Source organism: Dermacentor variabilis, chromosome 2 (assembly GCF_050947875.1).
Source record: "Dermacentor variabilis isolate Ectoservices chromosome 2, ASM5094787v1, whole genome shotgun sequence".
NCBI lineage: Eukaryota > Metazoa > Arthropoda > Arachnida > Ixodida > Ixodidae > Dermacentor > Dermacentor variabilis.
The window spans coordinates 149269047-149279349 of record NC_134569.1 but is presented as its reverse complement, the minus strand read 5'-3'; the positions used below and the strand labels follow the sequence as shown (position 1 = coordinate 149279349).

Here is a 10303-nt window from a genome sequence, read left to right as displayed (position 1 = left end):
CTGGTTGTCGATTTCGCCTTGTCGGGCTCGATCAGGCAACGTAGGATGGCCCACGTCTGCGCCGTAGTCAGGGTACCCTTGAGCGAGGTGCAAAACTGTACCCAATTTTGCTGCGTCAGCTCGTTCGCGTAATTTCTGGCTTCGTCTGTTATATGCTCGATTCGTAGACGTAGTTTCCGGTTTAACCGCTGTCGCTTCCACCGTTTTAGGAGGCCCTCACGGTCTTCCCCCAGGTGTAAGAGAAATTCAGGGATCGCTTTTCGCATTGTAGAGCGGGACATACCAAGTGGTATACTTAGTTACCCAAGTTAGCGTCAAAGACACTCATTGAAGAGGGGCAGACACCTGGGGCAGTGACCCAAGTTGGCATCAAAGAGGTTTATTGAAGACCATCACAGACCGAGATGCTATGAGCTCCGTCGGACGCCAGTGCGAGCGCATACGGCTCGAGCCTGCGCGTCACCATCTCTACGACAATGGCGATACCTTGGCTACGGTGCAGCCATGGCTACAAAATCAATGAAATATTGGTGAGATAGCTTGAATAACTGTTTGTATTTTGCGGGGGTACAACGACATTCAATATTCATTGTATTGTTACTGGGAAGTCTTAGTGATTTGAGGAAGCACCGATTCTCACGATCATTTCCTATACAGAGTGAATGTCGAGAAGCTTAGCCTTTTGTTTAGGAAAAGAATATCACTTGGAAGAAATAATCTTTGCGTTGGCAGCCGCACACATCTTTGGCAAAATTTGTTTATGTTATCGGCAATCACTTCGCATTCTGCCTCTTGAAAACAGAAGATGGCTGACGACGGCCGTGTCCAGGGCAGGCATGCCATCATCATTCGGAACTCCAATCCCGCTCTCCTCATTTATAAAGGCTAAGTGACAAAAAGTTATTTTGTTAATGGCTTCTACAACTAACTTGGGAACAGCCGAGTTCATCTGCACGGAACAGGGACAGGTGCCCAATGGAGGGAAGAAATCTTGTCTGGTCTGAATTTTGGCAGCTACGCTTGGCAGACAATGGAAGTTGCAGGAGCGCAGTGATGTGACGGCACGCTTCACGTGTACTTGCTGTGGTCGGCGTAGCTTGACGATGCCTCTGTGCAGCTACGGCTTCCCTGACTGCCTACCACCTCAACTGCACATTGCCGTGGAAACCAGCCTTTTAGCCTGTGTGAAGGTTTCGTAGGAAACCTTGCCCTTTCCAACTTTCCGTAAAGCCAGTGCGTCTGCCACCGACTAACAAGAACATGGTCACCAGGACTGACTACAAGGCGGGGCTCATCGGTGAGCGGTGTGGTCATGCAGACAGAGCAGCCATATGATATTGGAAAATAGGAGCCATGGTATGGGCGCACCACACTGTACAGGCGTGCTCGTAGCCGCTTGTCGCGCTTTTGAAGAATCTGCTCTACAGTGAGCGCGTACTGGTTGCACCCGGTCGCCACGGGCCAGGTAATGCCGTCGCCAAGTGGGTACACAAAGACCTGCTTCAGGTTCTCAGCCACGCCGAGGTTGTATGGATAGACAAAGCGGTCTTCACCCTCACGCTCTCGCCTCCGGGCCTTGGCCACGATCCAATTCTCGATAGTCGTCTCGTTGCGAACAATACTTTTGAGCTGTATAAAAAAGAGACTTCCCACTGCAAAGACGGCGAAAATGGCTAAGAACAGGCTCAGCACAGTGGCCAGAAAAGGGAAGAAACGCAGGTAGACAAGATTGTCCTCTTGACCTTGACTCATGTAATATTTCCTGTGGTAGGCTTTAGTCAGGCCTTTAGTCAACAGCACCGAGGCATGAATGCTACCGCAGAGAGCAAAGAACAAGAAAAGTGTGAAGTTGGCATGGTTCCGGTGCCCGCAACAAGTGTTGATCCACGGACAGTGATGGTCCATCTTGAAGACGCACCTTTCGCACTTGCGGCAGTGATGCGACCTTGGTGCCTTGAGTCCATCACAATTTTCACAGTATTGCAGGAACTGCTCCTCACTTGGCTGGTCCGGCCTCCACTTCAGAGGCACGAAGCCTGGTCCTATAGCGACGGCCACGAAGAAATTGTACAGCAGGGCTACAACCCAACCCATGAGCACCGCGTGGTTGACGGCGCCTAGCAATGAACCATATGGCGAGAGCCACATTGATGTCACGTACAGGCTGGTCCGAAAAATGAATGTGATTATGCAAAGCGCCATCAATGGGCCACAATGTAGCAGGCGGTAGCAGAATTGAGCCAGAATGTCCAGCACTCCGGGCTGTGGCTCCATACCGGCGACTTGTGATATATCCAGGGCAAATACAGCATCCAAAGCCTGGCCGTGGAGAAACACAGATGCTGAAGGGCCGCAAGGGAACACGCTGCTGAAGCATCAGGTCGTGTCCGTTGGCTCCATCACCTCTTACTGACTTCGGCGTGCATGCAGGTCTGTTGGACACCCTGCATAGCCAAATTTTGTTTAGCGTTTCGCCATGAAAACTTTACCAAGAACAATAAATGTTGTTGTTGTCGCCTTGAAACATGTGGGTCATACCCACTATGCAGGATTACCCAAGAAATAGGTGTGGTATTCCAAGTTGTATTCAAAAATACATTTTCAGGTCTGCTGTAAAGTAAGTGCTGTTGAAAGGTACATGTTCAAATGAAAACAATAACAGCAGGAGAATCAATAATCATTATTGAAAAGTACACAAGAATTTCGGCCTGTCTCTATGTCTCTTCTCTTGCGTCGACCTAGGGACCAAGTTGCATGGCCGCTGGATTAAAAAAAAAATAAAGGTGCGGCTTGCCACATGCACCGAAAACTCTGTGATCCGCCCCGGCGCCACCAGTCGGGGACTGTTCTCTGAGATCGGCATAGAAAATGTGTGAGGAACGCGCTTTGAACGCCGTCGACCGTGGAAAACGACGCGTCCCGTCCCCGAGAGCTAGCGCTGTTCAGCCCAGCCAAGCGGCCTAGAATTCAAATACGGCTGAGACATTCGCTCCCATTGAACCTCCCATTGGGACACACCTTTCTATTTTATCCAGCGGCCGTGCAAGTTGCTTACTAGCTTGGACCACTAGGCATGTGCTAGTGGTCTTAATGCTGTCATAGCCGTTTCATCGTCATCATTACAGCTTCGTCACCCAACTCTCGTCACAACGTCATCGTCGCGTCATCGTCTTCCCATTGTCGTCCTGCCATAGATGTCACGCTATCGCCGTACCATTGTAGTCATTTCAAAAACGGGATACCATGGTAACCAGATAGTTTTCTTGGTTCTATGGACGTCATTCCTTCTTCGTCATTTATCGTAATTGCGCTGTCATCATTACATTGTGATTACGCCTTGGTCGTCATTTCGTCGTCGTCATATAGCTGTCGTCGTGCTATCATACTCATGGCCGACCGTGGCGAGTGAGTGTCACACTAAAGTGGGCTGATCAGGGACAGTGTATGTCGCATATAACCGAAGCAATCGAAATCTCAGAATGGCCACTACATATTATAAATAAAGCTGCCTCCAGCAATAATATGTGTCACTACATTGCTTGAATTCTAATCGTATTATCGATGGCAGTCATCGGGAGGTGACTTCTGCCAGAATTATTTCGTGTCTTGCGACTCTAAGTGCTGAATTTGAATAATAAAAGACTACGCGAACGTTAATATGGGGGCAACTTGTGTGGCTTGTGTAACAAAACAGTTGTTTTGTCATTAATATTGTATCTGTAGCATTAAAACCCTTGAGAGGACACTCATCGCGTATTGCCATCAGGAATAGCCGAGTCGAGGCCGTGGTCGACCTATGCTTTTGATAACACTCTCTGACTTTCTGTAATTGTTCTGCCAGGAGTATGGTGCTGACATTACCAACGCAGGCTGGTGACCAATGCTGCCAACCTCTGAAGCCGCTTTTCCCCCAATTCGGGTGAAATAATTTCTTAGATTTCCCCAGATTTTTGTAAAATACAGTTTAGCAGTCCGTGCATGTGATTTCTGTGAAGATAAATTTTTCCTATACAAATAGACTTCAAAGATATAGTTTAAATTTGTTTCTGAGCTTGTTTTAAATGATATTTAAATAAAATATTTAAATGATAAAGTCACCGCACTCAACGTGAAAAGATGTCACAGTGCAAGTTATGCTAATAACAGAGCCTCCTACAGAAGGCGTCAGCACGTTTCTACTTTACATGCGAAGCAAGTTTGGACAACAACCATTGGTTAACCCGGAACCTTATTCGATTTGTAAGGAAAGTGGTCGCCGGACCACCCTTACAGAATGTAGCAGCGTCAAAATACTGTGCCATTTCATGACGTCGATATAAAGTATGTGTAGTAAAATTTTCTTGCTTGCCGTGACTTGCTGACGTAGCACCACCCATCTTACGCGCTTATACACACTTGTACATAATTTGCAGGGAAGCTCGCAGATATGGGGTCAATTTTATTAAAGCGAAGCTTTCTTGGCAAGTTTGAGGCACTTCTTCTTACATATCTGGCCTATAACGCCCAACGCGTTTAACAGCAGTGGCGCCATCTAGGAGCGGTGCAGCGACGAAGTAGTTTACGAGTTTACAGGGTTCATGAACCACTCACACCCAGAATGCTTCGCTTTACGTAGATGTCAACGGGAGCTGAGGCTGCCTCTTTCTTTCTCTTTCCTCCATGTCAAAACTCACCCGAGCACTTGACCACTGCGACCCTACCATGGGACTCTAAGGTTGGACTGCCTATGGCCGATCTTGGGGATTTTTCGTGGAGCGCAACGAGCGCGCTGGGTACTATGCTCGCCGATGCCGAGATTTGCATGTGCTGCTTTCGTCGGTGTTAATCATATTATAAGAAGCCAACTAACAAGGAGACCAAAGCTAACATAGGGGAAATTACTTGTACTGACTGAGTTAAAGAAACGATAAATTAACGGAAATAAAAGTGTATGGAAAAACAACCGGTCGCAGGTGGGATACAAACCCGCGTCTTCGCATCACGCGTGCGATGCTCAGTCTTTTCTCATGGCGTGACGGCGCATGCGCTTTGCCCTAGCGGATTAGTCGCGAAACGCTTTGGAAGGGACGCGCGCGCGGCCGCGCAGCATGATACCGGGGGAAAGTACTCCGAAAAAAAAAAGCGCATGGACGCTCACTGCAGCGAACACTCGTGCCATGTACCGCGTTGGAACTCCACTGGTACACAACTTTACGTCGGCGCGGTGCCGAAACGTGCGTAGGGCGACTGCACCTCCACTTTAAAATTCGTGGCTGAGTGGTAGCGTCTCCGTCTCACACTCCGGAGACCCTGGTTCGATTCCCACCCAGCCCATCTTGCAAGTTGTTTTTTATTCATGAAGTGCCTGCCGGAATTTATCGCTCACGGCCAACGCCGCGGACGCCGACGCCGACGACACCGGCTTTTCTGCGACACGAGCTCCTTAACGCTGTCGCGTTAAAACAGAAAGCGACCAGGTCTTCGTGTGGATTGCACCGTGAACCTCCTAGTTGCCCCCTTGCATTGATAGCTAGCAAATTTAACGGCAAGACCCTGCGTTACACTTACCGTTGCTGATGAAGTCTTCTTGCATGGTCGGCCCTTTCTTGCCGGTGGTGGCAGCGCGTGTCTGACTTCAGGTACTCGTTTAACGCACGGCAACACTGGGTCGATACGAGACCGACAATACGCTGACGCCAACTACTCTGCACATGTGTAGCTGGTACCATTTTATCCTAATAGGCCGACAACGACGCAATCGACGGGTGCGAGTTGTCGTCGCGCGACGGGATTTCTTGTCGGCGGCACCGACAAAATCAGCGTGCGAACCATGATCGCTCGACCGAACCCCGCGCCGAAAACCGCGGCGCCTTGAGTCGGAACATACCTTCGAAGTTGAAATGACCAAGCTTCAGTCCTCTCAACCATTGCGCATGAAGTTTGAGCCAATGTTGATCCTGTTTAGCGAAGGTCGGGCTACAGGCCCGACCCCGTCGAGTTCATGAACCCGCTGCCGATAAACCTGACCTTAAATATGAGCACTTACGATGAAGGAAACTGCTATTATAGTTCAGTTGCGACAATATAGCTATTAGATATCAACTATTGCTCACTTCGCACGGCGCGTCCACAATAAGCGCACAGCGACGACACAGCGCTGTGCCAACATGTGTATGTATGTCACCGTTACCGAAGGCTGCCGGTCGCATTCGCTACGTAGATGGGTGTGTCTGTACACATTATTGACACATTTTTTTTAATTCCAGGAATGAAGTATTTACCTATGAATCAAACGGGAATAAGACGGTGCTTTCGGTACAGCAGCATAAACAACCTCCTTGCTCAGTTATCAACGGTGTCAGCGATGGAATCTGCTTTTTCGCTAGGGAACTACACGGCCTATAAGTGAGCGTTCATGCCGAGCACAGTTTTCTGTAATGATACTTTATGGCACGCGCATACTGTAAACATGAAAAAGTTACAGAAAAACGAGAATCAGTAATAACAACGCGTAATACATGTGTCTGAATCACAGTTGCTGTTGTTTAAGTGACTCGGCCACTCATATTGACGGCCGGGTCCCCGGTGGAACAACGCGGCTCATATGCGCAGGTATCATGTTTTACTATGTTTTGACATTATTTCATATCAGTGGGGCGCCGTTTCCAAGATATCCGAAGCTAACAACCATCTGGCTGTAGATGTCGATGTAAACAAATGCACCGCTTTGGCAAATACGACGCGGAATGCTGCGTTCGACGACTTCTTGAGTATGCGAAGTGTCTAATGATCGCGTAAAAGGAATACGAAAAGCGAGTTATAAGAGCAGACATCAGTGACACCAAACTCCAAGGCAGTCGCGTTGGCAGACGGAACTCAGCATGCGTCAGCTCCATGCTCAGCGCACTCAGGCCTGATCACATGACTTCATTACTTCCTACATGACTACATGACATGCTACATGACTTCCAAGAGTGACATGCTCCTCCGGAGAAGCCATTATTAATCAATCGCGATCCACAAAACGTACAACCGACGCAGACTTAACATAGACGCCGGTGCACAAATCAACCGGCCGAAAGCCCCCGGCACCCTTCCAAAACGTTTCCAGCGGCGCGCGGCAGAGGGCAGCACAGGAACATGAAAAAGGCAGAGCTACCGCGGCGCCGTTTTCCCATCTACTCTCTGGGGTATTTATTTTTTACTTCTAGAACTAAGAAGGTTTAAGTAAAACTACTGGAGAGGACTTCGCCTATACCTACCAATGGGCGGCGGTTAAGCCGCGCCGCATACGCGGCGGCCATTTTGCCATAGGCAATAAACACGAATACTGTGTTAAGCGCAAAAAGACAGACACAAGAAGTGTCTGTCTTTTTGCGCTTAACACAGTATTCATGGATTCGCACCAACTAGCCCGCCAACGCATTGTGCAATAAACACGAGCCGCAGTGCGCCCGCCGCGCTGACTGCCTCTCCCCGCCGTGGTCTATAACGGTTATGCCGATCACTTAAGGGAAGTATTAAACAATAGGAAATCAAATGGCAGATAACAATGCAGTGAACTTTATTTTGCTTCTTTTGGCGTTCTCCTTGCAAGTGTGAACGCCGGTGAATAGTCGGCCTCACTGGTTTTTAAAAACAATCAGCCTTCTAAGAGCAGACCTCACTTTTCCGGCACTAATTTCCCTGTTTCTTTCTTTCGTCATGTGATGGAGTTTGTTGCTTATGTAGAGTTTGGCCACTTTCTTGCACAGAATATAAATGTGGTTGTTTAAAGCATCACAGTCAAGGATATGCCCATCGAGGCTTGAAAGCCATCTCTTTTCTGAAGACAAGCTCAGGACCTTTAAAACCAAGTGTTTTGACTTTGCATGAAAGTACTTCAAATTTGGGCATTCGGCTTGCAGTCGTCGTAACTCCTCAGCAGCAGTGCAAATCCCGATCACGTCCTGCGAAGGAGAGACAAGCCCACGTCGGCTCTTTTGCCTCTCTAGGGGTGGTTGCTGATATGCTTGCAGAGCCACCACGCATTCCTCACAACTGTCTGTCACGGCCACCTTTCTGGCAACAAAGCCAGCGATATAAGGCACTACAATTTCAACAAAATATGTCAGGCTCTCAGGATAGTTTACACGGTGTGCGTGGTCATGGTCCTCTGGCTATAAAACTGGCGACCGCCTTGCTGCATTCGCAGCTGTGCCTACACTTTCTTGCAGAGCTGCTGTGCCACACAGAATGGACACGATGTCTTGCGCGCAGTTTTCAATGCTTGAAGATTTTACTGCAGTTTGCACCATGAAGTCGCTTGCACGAGGCCGCAAACTGCGCTGCTATCGGATTATCGTACCCGCCTCGTCCTCTAATATCCAAAGAACGTTTCTTTGTGGTCTTGACTCATTTCGTGATTCAGGATTTACTTGAAATTGCCTTGACCGACCAGCTTGTCAAATATTTTTTTTCAGTGCTTTCTATGCTCACGAGGAATCCAGCAAATCCATTCTGTGTACTTTCTAAGACAGGTAGCCGTTTCAAGTCTTTCACAGTCATTATGTAGCCTTTGGCTTTGCAAAATAACAGCCTCCAGCAAGCTTCATTTTGCTTACTCAACGGTGCCTTGAACGACTTGGCGAGACGATTTCTGGAGTTGAGCATGTAAAAAAAAATGGACGAAAATTATTATAAACCTTGCAGTATCACTTGCATTTTTGAATTCGAGCAACTTTAGTTCAGTCTCACAAAACTCCAGAGCATCAGCAACTGACGCACTTAAAGCCTGTACTGCGAGCTTCACTCTCATTTTCTGCTTTCCCTGCTTCCCATGGGCATTCGTCAGCTTATTGCCTAGCTGCAGCCCTTCTTTTCGTTGCAGTGCTTCAAGTGCTCTTACGTATGTCCATTTCACATAGTTCTTGTCACGTAGACATCGTCCTCGTTTTCGTCCTCCAGCCGCGACTATTTCCTGCAAGCGAGAGTTGCCGCCGTATTAGACGTGACCACTCGGAAAGCAATGACTCGGTAACTGCAGCTAGCGATAGCTATTAATATGCCTACGCACTGCAACAAGCAGTAAGAACCAGTCGTCGAGGGCGCTTTGGGAATGAAGCATATTCCGGAGCAGGACACAAGGTGGTGTAAAAGTCAGCACAGCATCAGGCTTGGGGGTACGTAGTCTTGGTGAAAGATCATCAAACTGCTTTAAGCTCGGAGGGTTTTATTTATACCAGGCACGTTAGAAATGAGCAAATCTGGCTGCTCTTCAACGAGGTCCGTTCTAAGCGTCCAGCGGCGCGCACGAACTCGAACTCGGAGGTATTGTGCACATAGGTCACAGCTTCCGGCCTTCAGCGACTCCGCTCACAAGTTCTTGCCTAATTCGCCAGTGTGCCCGCTTCTAGCTTTCGTTGCACGGATTCGGCGCCATTGACATTAGGACAGAGCGAGCGTAGCCGGATTTTGAAAGCCTGGTTAACTGATTATTAGTATTGACCTGCCTCTTGCGTGCGGGAGATCTCCTGTAGCGCTGACTCCAAACAAAGCGTAGCAATAGCTATTTTCACAAGTTGTAGAGTGGGCGAAGCCGCATGACAAGCGCTGTTTTCTTGCTCGCAGTGAATAGCGCCAGCAAACGTGGTCATTTGCAAACATGATTTCGACGAAGCCGCCCGATCTGCACATGAAAGTGGCCAACGAGTCTTCATTCCGCTTTCGCGAACAGACGCTGCGGCTGGGCTGCGATTGATGTCCCGTGATTGTACTTTGCCCCTGTGAGACTCAAATGTTTTCACCATGTGTCGGTTGCGTTCGTTGTCTCCGGACATACGGAAGCACCTCATGTCTGGATTACCACGACGTGAACAGACCATGCTCTACCATCTGGGGCTAGGCAGTGCCTTTACGAACTCATATGCTTTCCTCATTGGAATGGCAAACAGCCCCACGTGCGAGACATGCAATATCGACGAGACACTCGCACATATTATCTGTGTCTGCCCGCGACATAGTGCTCAGAGACAAGTGATGTGCAGAGTACTGGACCAGTTGGACAATCGCCCACTTTCAGAACTAAAAGCTTTAGGCCAATGCTCCGAAAGAACATCCGCGTTGAAGGCCTTACTCGCGTTATTAAGGTTCCTGCGGTCTACGGGGCTTCACGACAGAATCTAAGAATGCCGCCCCATACCGCTTTGTAGTGCACGCGCTTTGTTCGTGCTTGTCTCTCTTTCTTTCTATCTCCCCCTTCCGCTATGTTTCTCTTTTTATCCCCCTTAACCCTTCCCCCTGCGCAGGGTAGCCAGCCGGAACTACCTCTGGTTAACCTCCATGC

The 10303-nt window shown here is 48.7% G+C and overlaps 1 pseudogene; it reads right to left on the bottom strand.

The window, feature by feature from the left end:
• Window positions 1–1068: 1068 nt before the first annotated feature.
• LOC142570489 (palmitoyltransferase ZDHHC6 pseudogene) lies at window positions 1069–2274 on the bottom strand (annotated as a pseudogene).
• Between the last annotated feature and the right edge of the window lie 8029 nt (window positions 2275–10303).